Source organism: Phocoena phocoena, chromosome 5, assembly GCF_963924675.1.
Source record: "Phocoena phocoena chromosome 5, mPhoPho1.1, whole genome shotgun sequence".
Taxonomy (NCBI): domain Eukaryota; kingdom Metazoa; phylum Chordata; class Mammalia; order Artiodactyla; family Phocoenidae; genus Phocoena; species Phocoena phocoena.
In genome coordinates this window covers 26,279,261-26,289,893 of record NC_089223.1, presented here as the reverse complement: position 1 = coordinate 26,289,893, position 10,633 = coordinate 26,279,261, and the positions used below count along the sequence as shown (strand labels likewise).

At 40.5% G+C, this 10,633-nt stretch overlaps 1 pseudogene; it reads right to left on the bottom strand.

The window, feature by feature from the left end:
- Positions 1-3,179: 3,179 nt before the first annotated feature.
- On the bottom strand, positions 3,180-3,993 carry LOC136123127 (uncharacterized; annotated as a pseudogene).
- Between the last annotated feature and the right edge of the window lie 6,640 nt (positions 3,994-10,633).

The window sequence follows — 10,633 nt, the reverse complement described above, 5'->3', positions numbered from 1 at the left end:
ATAGCCTAATGCCTTTAGTATAATTACTTCAGAGTTAATTTTTCTAGGTGAAGATAAACATACCATGCTTTTCTCTAGACAATGCTTTTCTGTATTTTATCATCAAATCAAATGATGCATATATCACAGAACTGACTAAATAATGCTCACAGTAACACCAACAATGGCTGCACTCAGCATTGGATTGAAAGCATTGTAAAAGCCAGCAGCTGTTCTATGTAAGAGGCAAATTATACATGATGAGTGTCTAATTTGAGAATAACACAAAGCTCATTTCATCCAAACAGCAAAGAGATTGATGTGACATACTCAATGTATCTTATGGAGTTTTTGATTGACCTCACTAAGATGAGGAATAAGTGAATGCCAGTCTCTACTTGTGGCTCAGAAACCAGGGAAGGGGGTAAATTTTCCTCTGGGAATGACTTCTGACTTGTTCATGCTGCTGAATAATTCTAAGTACCTTACTATTTAAATAGGAATTTCTTGGTTCAGTACTGAGATGCTGGACGTTGTCATTGAAGGCCAGTGTTGCCTTTCCTCAATACCTCTGCAAACTATAAAAGTACCCATTGGGTAAGCACGTTGGTGAATTCAGAAAATCAACCACAAACTTTTCCTTTAATGACTTGTCTCATATTTATGAAATATCATGGTTGAAGTCTATCTGATAAAATAAATATTTTAAGCCTGACTAAATAGAGAACATTACTATCCTGCTGCCTTCTTTAAATTTCATAAATTATTTCAAAGAAGCAGTAGCTCTTTGTACTTTGTTTCTCATACTCTGAGGCAGGCTGCATGGAGCCATAGACCACTTCAGAGTCCAGAGGCCAATCTGTGCTATGCTGTCCTCTGTAGGGCCTTTCCATCTTGCGTGTCACTCTATCCCAAATGTCTATCCCAGATAGTTGGCAATCAATATGTTTTTGGTGAAAAAATTGAATGGATGGAAAGAGAGCAGTTATGGCTAACCAATTGCTTTGAGGTCTAATGATGTCATGTCTAGGTAGTTGTAAGGACAATTTCTTACAATTTCCAGTTTTTTCTAATCACTGTTTTGCCTTCTACAGGGGATATAGCATCATATATCACACATGGTGAGGTGAGACCCTTAGAGGGTTGAATCAATCAGATGATGTACTATCACCAGGTAAATGATAAGACCACTTAGAGGAAAGAACACATACCTTTGAAACAAATAGATTTAGGCTTGTATCCCAAGATACTTCAACTCTCAGCCCCTTGGGTACCTTGCCTTAAAATACCCACCTTGAAGAATTATTTTCTTAGATGAGAAAATGAATGTACACTCTATAGCATCACACCTAACGATATGTAGTAGATCTGGATTACATATCAGCTCCTTCCCTCTCCTTTATAGCCATATATAGGCGATTGTTATATTCATATGGAGAATTTGAGGGAAAGAATTCTTGAGAATGCATTAAAATACTAACCTTCCATTTTAGCTTCACTATAACCTGTGAATTATGCATCATTCTGCTGTTTCCACTTACAGCTCTGGACAGCCTGTCCTCTGCTTATTTGATCTAGTCTCTTTACAAAACACAGAACCTGACTCTTAGATGGACTCCTCATCCAAATTAAGCAAAGACACATAGACATAGATTTCCAGCAAGAAGAGAAACAGCTACTTAAAGGAAATCAACATTAAACTCAACAGACCATATTAAACCCACATTAAATCCACCTGAGCTGTACTCTCCTCTTGACAGGGTAATTGCAGGGGTGAGTCGTGAGGCTGGAAGGTGAAGTGATTGCACAGATGGTGGGAGGGGGAGAGACAGGTGTTTGAGTAGACTCACTAGTCTGTCCACCTCAATGATTTTCAATATATTTTTTTTGCCCCACAAGCTCCATTTTTTATTCGTATTGGTTCTGCAGATGGTCACTGAGTAAACAGATACAAATGACAGTAGAGTAGGTTTAAATATTAAACATGACATTGACATGGACTGATCTAACCATTGGAAAGATAATTGTGTACATGGTGTCCTTTTGTGATGAGAGGCTCTCAGTGTTTAATGCCATCAGTGGGCATGAATTCTGAAAGCTACAAGCAGGTTTGGCTGTCAGAAGAGAATCACCTAATCCTAACAGTTTTATCTGATCACTTACGTTGGAGTTAGCAGTGCACTGTCTACCCTACTCCCCGTCAACACCAGAAAGGGATAAGCATGCATAATAGGTCAGCTGATGTCAGTAATTTTAGAAGAATATTTGGGGACATAAGAACACAACTGGAAACTGCATTAGATTGAATCTGGCCCTGCTGGAGACTGTCCCAACCCAACTGGCAACATTTGGTCAAAAGTCCTTGAGGATCCTGGGATGTTAGAAACCAGTCATCGCACCGAGAAGCACAGATTTTTTAAAAAATTGAAGTGTAGTCGATTTACAGTGTTGTATTTGTTTCAGGTGTACAGCAAGGTGATTCAGTTATACATATATATATATATATATATATATATATATATATATATATATGTATCCTTTTTCAGATTCTTTTCCCTATAGGTTATTAAAAAATATTGAGTAGAGTTCTCTGTGCTATGCAGTAGGTCCTTGTTGGTTATCTATTTTATATATCGTAGTTTGTATCTGTTAATCCCAAACTCCTAATTTATCCCTCCCCCCTTCTCCCTTTCATAACCGTAAGTTTGTTTTCTATGTCTGCGGGTCTATTTCTGTTTTGTAAATTAGTCCATTTGTATCATTTTTTTTAAGATTCCACGTGTAAGTGCTATCATATGATATTTGTCTTTCTCTGACTTACTTCACTCAGTGTGATAATCTCTAGGACCATCCATGTTCCTGCAAATGGCATGATTTCATTCTTTCTTTACGGCCGAGTAATATTCCATTGTATACACGTACCACATCTTCTTTGTCCATTCATCTTTTGGTGGACACTTAGGTTAGAAGCACAGATTTTGGATGTCGTTGTTTCAGAATAAAGCATGAGGGCCCGGTGACCAGTGTGAAGAAGCTGTGCAGTTGCACGTCAGGGGAGGATAATAAGAGACTTGCTGCAAAGGAAGTGGTGTCAATAAGTAGAGAACCAAAGATATTGTCTCCTTTATTTCATACAACGTACTAGTCATTCTTCTCTTTCTTCCAACTACATTCTGCCCTTCAGCCAGATTCCACCTTAACTAAAAAGCCCCGCAACTCTTCTGCTTACAGTGGCTGAAAAGGTTGTGAATACTGAGCATCACATTGTTTTCATGGGGGGACAATGGCTGGCACCGCTCTGCACGTAGAAGGTTTGCAAGCTTGCTACTTCCATCCTTACCGTGGTGCTGCGATCTGGAGCCTATCCGGAACAATTCTACCTGGGGATGCAGAAGGGATCCTCTCTCTCCTCTCAGCAAATGAATGCATTGAAAGCATTGTATGTGCTCTACCTGAGGCAGACACCTTGGGATGGAAACAAATCTGGGTTGTTGGAAATGCAGATCTCATTTGTTCCTTCACCCAGTCTATTTAGTGCTTGTCACGTGATAGGAACTATGGCGGACACTAGGGAAAGAATGATGGGTAAGATACACCGGACTTGACTTTCATAAGACTTACAACCAACTGGGGGTCACAGACAGCACAAATAAGTACACAAATAAGTATTAAAGTATGTGACTTGGTATATAGAAGAAGCAAAATATGCCAGGAGCACGTGTAATAGAATGACCTGGCCTGGGCTGGGGCGGTCAGGCAAAGCTTCTCTGAGGAAAACAGTATTAATGCTGAGACAGGAAGCATGAGGGGTGGTTAGCCAGATGGAGAATGGGGAAGAGTGTTCCAGTCTTAGGACAGTACATATGTGAAGGCTCTGGGATGAAGAAGAGGGTGGCACATCTGAGGGGAAAAAGGAAGATGAGCAGAGTTGAACATAAAGATGGGATACACAGGGGCAAGATTGTGTAAGTCCTTATGGGAGCTTAGGTTTATCCCTTGTGCAGTGGAAACCATTGAAAATTTACATACAGGCTGAGGTACAATATTTTTAAAGGTTCACTTTGGATGCATTGTGGGTAACTGGAGAGATCAAAGGTGGAAAGGGGCTAAGAGACTCTCACAACATTTCAAGTCAGAGAGAGATGATGGTGAGTCGAACGAGGCTGGGGTGGTGAGGTTGGAGAGAGAAGCCTGTACATATGTGAACTGGCTTTTCTGCAAACTTGACCTGGGCTATGTCCTTTTTCACAGCTAATTAAGCCAAAGCATTTAAGCCAGGTCATTTCCTGGGTAATAATGGCTCCTCTTTCTGTAAAATGGTACATCCATACTTGTTCCATCACAAACAGTGCTTAGCGCAGCCGGACACCACCAGGAAGATTCCAACAATGTAAGGTTAATCCATATCTGAATAATAATAGATTTTAAGTGAGGTGATATCACTTCTACCCCTTGATAAGGGACCCTCAATACACGATACATGGAAAATAATTGGTTTCGTGTAATGAATAAAATTATAACTGTAACTTAATAAGATTAAATGGAACACCCAGATGTATCATAAATAGCTGAAACCATCCGAATTATAAACGAACGTGCATTTTATTTAGACCGCCAAGCCTTCCTTAAGTAGGTCGCTGACGGTGGCTCCTCGCATCTTTATGCATCTGCCTCCTGTCTCTTTCTCTTTGCCCACCCGTCCCTGCTGGGCAGTCTGGTGGGATCCTCTGTGTTTCACCACCTTCTTGCTGTGCTCATTCTCCTGCGCTCAGCTTTTCCGTTGCATTTCCTCCCTTTTTTCCTCTTACTTTGCAGCTCTCTCTTTTGTTCTCTCATTTCCCTTTGGCCTGATCTGCCCCTTCTCTTCTGCCGCTGCTCCCTGCACTGATTTCTTGCCCTCTCCTTCTGTTCTTTGTTCTTTCTTCTTTTCTATCCTCACTCATGGTTTCTCTCAGGCATCTCTGCTACTTTCCAGAGGAGAGAAAGAAAGTTAAATTCCAAACTTACCCAGTTGGGAATGAAGCCTGTGTCTCTAATGCAGTCAGGAGAAAAAGCTGATTGGATTAACCAGAGAGCTCCAGCCCTATTTCTGGGAAGCAAAAACAAGCGATGTTTACCAGAGACTTTTCAAGGCTCCATCAGCACCAATTTTTCCCCCAAGAAGTTAGCCTTGATGCCCGAGTTCTACCACTAAAGCTCCTCCTTTGGATGAAGGCTTTACCTTCTTCTTTACCCTCTTTATTACCAGACAGGGGGTAACTATTAGCACATTTTTTGATAAACTAATGTCATCGCACATACAGCAAACTGAAACAAACACACGGTCACCCGAGATCAGAGTTTTTAGAATTGCAAGGGACTTTAGAAAAGTTTGAACAGCACGTTAGTTGACAAGAGTAATTAGGTCTCACCTACCAAGGAGGAGGCTTTAGGCAATAAAAGTAACGACCGGTTCATTTTTATGGGATGTAGAGTAAAGGACAGCATGAGGGGAATGAAGAATGACTCGGCTGTGCTCAGGGTCCCTGGGAAGAAGATACCAGGACAGAAGCCCACCAGCATAAGGAAAGGCAAAGAACACAAGTGGTTCCCACTTTGTCTCTGGGCATATGCGGGTGCCAGACCAGGTAGGCACAGCTTTGACAATGGAGACTATATTCACTCACTGTGAATTTTCACTGCTCATATCCTGAAAGTCACAGAAAAAGGAATATGAAGGCTTGAAGTCATTTATGTATTCATGTCTTTAACAAATAATTATTAAGCCTTTACTTTGTGCTCGGTACTATTCTTGACAAAGAGAATACATAGTAAACTAAACGAAATGTCTGCCCTTAAGGAGCTTACGTTGTAGTGAGGGAGACAGATAATAAATCCCTAAACCTATAAATGAACCACTACAACTATTATTCCTCTTGTCATTACTACCACTACTGTTCCTCTACTATTAATAATGATAATCAACCCTTATCTGATGCTTACAATCGGCCAAATATTGTTCTGATTCTTTTTTTTTTTTTGTCTGCGCCACACGACTTACGGGATCTTAGTTCCCTGACCAGGGACTGAACCTGGGCCCTTGGCAGTGAAAACGCAGAGCCCTAACCATTGGACTGCCAGGAAATTCCCTGTTCTGATTCTTTTACATATATTAACTCCCTTAATTCTCACAACTCTCTTCTAAGGTAGGTGGTATAATGATTCTCATTTTTTTTAAACCTAATTTTTAAAAATTTATTTATTTTTGGCTGCGTTGGGTCTTCATTGCTGTGCACGGGCTTTCTCTAGTTGTGGCAAGTGGGAGCTACTCTTTGTTGTGGTGCACAGGCTTCTCATTGCCGTGGCTTCTCTTGTTGCGGAGCATGGGCTCTAGGCGTGTGGGCTTCAGTAGTTGTGGCATGCAGGCTCAGTAGTTATGGTGCATGGGCTTAGTTGCTCTGCGGCATGTAGGATCTTCCCAGACCAGGGATCGAACCCACGTCCCCTGCAATGGCAGGCATATTCTTAGCCACTGTGCCACCAGGGAAGTCCCATGATTCCCATTTTTACAGATGAAGCATAAATAGGTATTTGTGGTGTCAAGATCACCCGGCCATAAGTGGAAAAGTAACATAATGTCAGTGATAAATATTATGAATAAAAAGAAAAGTCCGTGCCTGCCATCTACGATGGAAGTAATAGAATGCAGAGAGTAACAACAGTACAGCACTTGGAATCTGAGATCTTGGGTCAGTGTGCTGTATCTGAGCTCTGTGACTTTAGGTAAAACGTATTGCTTATTTGGGGCCTCAGATTTCTCCTCTGTTAAATGCGGATAATGAAACCTAGTTAGTGGGGTTATAAACGTAAAATCAGATTGTGTAATGATCATAAAGGACTGAGCACAGGCATGGCATTCAATATATACATAAAAATTAAACAACGGGGCCAAAACAAAGTGAGGAGAAAACAAATTGCTTGTGGCTGAATGTTTCTGGGACAGGAAATAAGTGTGTTTTCTTAAGGATTCATTAAGTCAGAAGACTAAGAAGAAATAGAGGAGACTCAGATCTTTCTGAGGGAAACGAACTCTACAAGAAGTGATCATTTCCGGCAGATGTGTGAGGAGCTCAGGCTGGCTAGGAGAGAGCATCAGAGCAGAGGGAGAAGCCAAGCCCCGGGGGACTGTGGGACTTGACACACCACAGGGGCCCCTGGAGGGATCTCACAACCCCTCTTGGTCCTAAAACACAGGCTGAAAAAAAAACAAGGGCTGGGCCAGCCTGGGGCCTTGTTATTGAAAGACATCTCACCTCATGGTGTCTAGGTGGCTCTTTATAGAGATCTAACAGGAGAGAACTTGGCCTGAAGCAACGATGTCTATTTTCATTAGTCTTAGGCAACCTCATAATCCTCCCTTTTGCTTTTCCCAGACTTACTCTGCTCAGCAGGGATCTAGATAGTGTTTCCCATTATCATAAAATGAAAAGAAAAATCTTTAGTTGTCACTAATGTGTTCCTCGGTTGTTTTCTCCTTCCTGTAATCATGTTCTTTGCTTGTCAAACAATTCTCCTTCATTATTACCAGTCTGAGATGTGGCCAAGTTCATTCAAAGGATATTGTGGAGAGACATTTTATTCTTGGTTGGTTAGTTGGTATCCTGAAGAAATGTAGGCTTCGTGATCCCAGAGTGATTTTCTTGGTCAATCAAAAAGACTTCAGGAGCCATGACTTCTGCCCAAGGGCAAAATAAAGAATGTTTAGTTCTGGTGTTAGAATGTACCTTAGCATTGGAGTCAATACTCATGGTTTGGAAGTGAAGATAAATGGATTTTATGCTGGGTTTTGCCAATATAACATTTTTGGAAAGCCGTTTAGCCTGTTTATGACGTGCTTTTTTCAGTGGTAAATGGGAATAATAGAGGTTCATCAGGTGAGTGTATTAGACTGTGGTGTGGCTTCAGCGGGATTTGTCTTAACTCATACTGGGGCATTCAATCAAGAGAGAGTAACTTACTGCAATAACTTTGTGGGGACAGAAGACACATATGGTACAAGGTAAACTTTGTTATATTACAAAACGTGGAGTTTAACCCATGTAATATCCTTAATAAAAAATGTATTAAAAATAAACACATTCTTTCAAACTACTTGATTTTATTTAGTGCACTTGAGAAGTATACTAGGTGGAAAGTGCTGAGGGAAGAATTACCACATATTTGTCATTACCAATATTAACATGCTTCCTTAAATGACTAAGTATATGTCATCCTTTGTGGAATACCTAAAACACGCTTGCTGGTGGCATGCGTCAGTGAGGTCAACCTTGATCTAGCTTCCTTGGTTTACCAGATGGCCTATGGGCACTTTTGAGTGACTTCTAAGTGAGTCAAAGTTGGAGCTCTCAATTGTTTTTTGGCCTCTACTTTTTAAATTATGAAATTAATAATCAATTAATTTCCAGCTTTGACCTCCATATATTCTCTTGATTCAAATGCCTGACACTTGTTAGTTAAATTTTCTGAGACAAATAACCTGGAATGACTAATTGTCACCACAGCAACTTCAAGTTTTATTCATTAATATATATTCTTACCTGTAAATCCAAGTAGGTGCCCAATAAATACATGTAAGTCTATTAATAGTCATCACCAGTGTGAGTGATTAATGCTCTCCTCCTTTACTTGAAAGACCCTGTCCTTTGAGTGTGAAGCCATTTGGACATATAATTGATGGAGAATCAACACTTGATAGAGAGTTTTGATTCACTCAGAGGAGTTACAATAAGAGATTCAAAATGGCAACAACACACACAATATTTTTAAAAAAGCGTCAGGGAAACTGGCCTGTAAACCTGACAGGTACTTTGAGTGGGATTGGGATAGTAGTCTTTATGGAAAGACACACATTAGTAGCTCTAGAGTGGACCGATGGACTTGTAGGCAACATCTGAGCAAAAATGATTGATTGCCTTTTCAGTATAAAAAAAGTCAGTTTCACATTCACTTTTCAAACATTTTTTTTGCTGAGTTTCTAGCAAATCAAAAGCATCATCCTTCATTTTTTAAAAAGTAGAGTAGACTCTGCGAAACATTTTGAGCTCTTGGGATATAAAAACAGAAATACTCACGTTACTTTTCTTTTTCCCTAAGTTTATTAGAGCCCACTTTCCATCATGGCAGTTACCTAAGCTAACTCTGCCTCTCTCCCCACCAAGGTCAATAGCAGGTTATGGAAGGAATGGTAGCGACGCCCCATTCCCTGAGTGTGGGGTGTCATTTTGCTCTACTCTTCATGGGTAACTACATTCTTTCATTAATTCAACAATTATTTATTCAGAGCCTACTATGCGAGATGCTGAAGTAATTTATGGCTGAGGCAAACCCACCAAGCCAAGTGGGTTTTTTCACTGTTTCTTATGTAACCCTTTCAAAGAGAAAAACTTACCTGTCAAATACCCACCGCTATATTATCCTGTCCTATGAAGACATATGCCTCATATTACGTTTTTTTTTTAAATAAAGGATGAAGCTTTTGATTTGCTAGAAACTCAGCAAAAAGTGTTTGAAAAGTTAATGTGAAACGGACTTTTTTTATACTGAAAAGGCAATCACTTTTCTCAAATGCTGCCTACAAGAACCAGGGAGGCCAGATGTGGGTGTCCACACTTTCTAGTCCTTGTTTATGGAGAGTAGTGTTTGCACGCTGCTGTCCTGCTTGCAGTGCATCTGCTTCTCTCCCAGGACTGAGGTGATGCTACAACAAAGTACTCATGGAGCAATACAGAGTAGAGGTCAAGAGCTGGGGTCCTGGAGCCACCCTGCCTGGATTCCAAGCCTGATTCTCCATGTGTGAATCTGAGACCTTGAGCAATTTGCTTGAACTCTCTGTAACTCAGATTCTTCCTTGTAAATAGACAACACAAAAATAAATATATACTGTCAAAAAGATAAGTGCTATGCAGAAAAATAAATGATGGTGAGAGACTAGACAGATGGAGTCATCAGAACAGTCTTCTCTTAGAAGATGACATTTAACCAGAGGTCTGATTGTAGTGAAGAATAAACCCCATGTAACTGCTGTTCCTTTCATAGAAACATGCAGGTGCAAAGGCCCTGAGGCTGAAGTGTGCTTGGGATAATATTACCTATTAAATACAGTTGTGAGTTAATTCATTTAAGAACTTTAAATAGAGCCTGTACATAAATATTTCTTGATAAATGCTAGTTGTTAGTATTATAAGACTGCTTCATATATTATAGCACAGCTAGTTCAGATCCCCACCTGATGTGAGGCCACCCTGATGTTTGGGAACACTGCCACCTGCTGGAAAAACTAGTTCGTATGTGTAAAAAGTTGAGACGCCAGTGCTATGTCTCATCTGGGGCTCACCATTCCTCCCGTGTCTTTGTTTCTACTGGCCAGACATCCATTCAACTCCTTACGTCAACTCTATCTTCTGCTTCATATGAGATTTCTGTTGCCAGTACTGCCTATGTCACTTGCCAAGCCCCAGCCCTCTCACCACCATCGTGTCAGGGATCCAGGACAATTGTTTATCTTGTAGGGAGATGTCTTTAGACACAGAATACATGTGTCACTGGGGCCTGTATTTTTGTCAAATGGCTACTTTTCTCTTTGAGCTTAAGAAACCCTACAGAAGAATAAAGACAC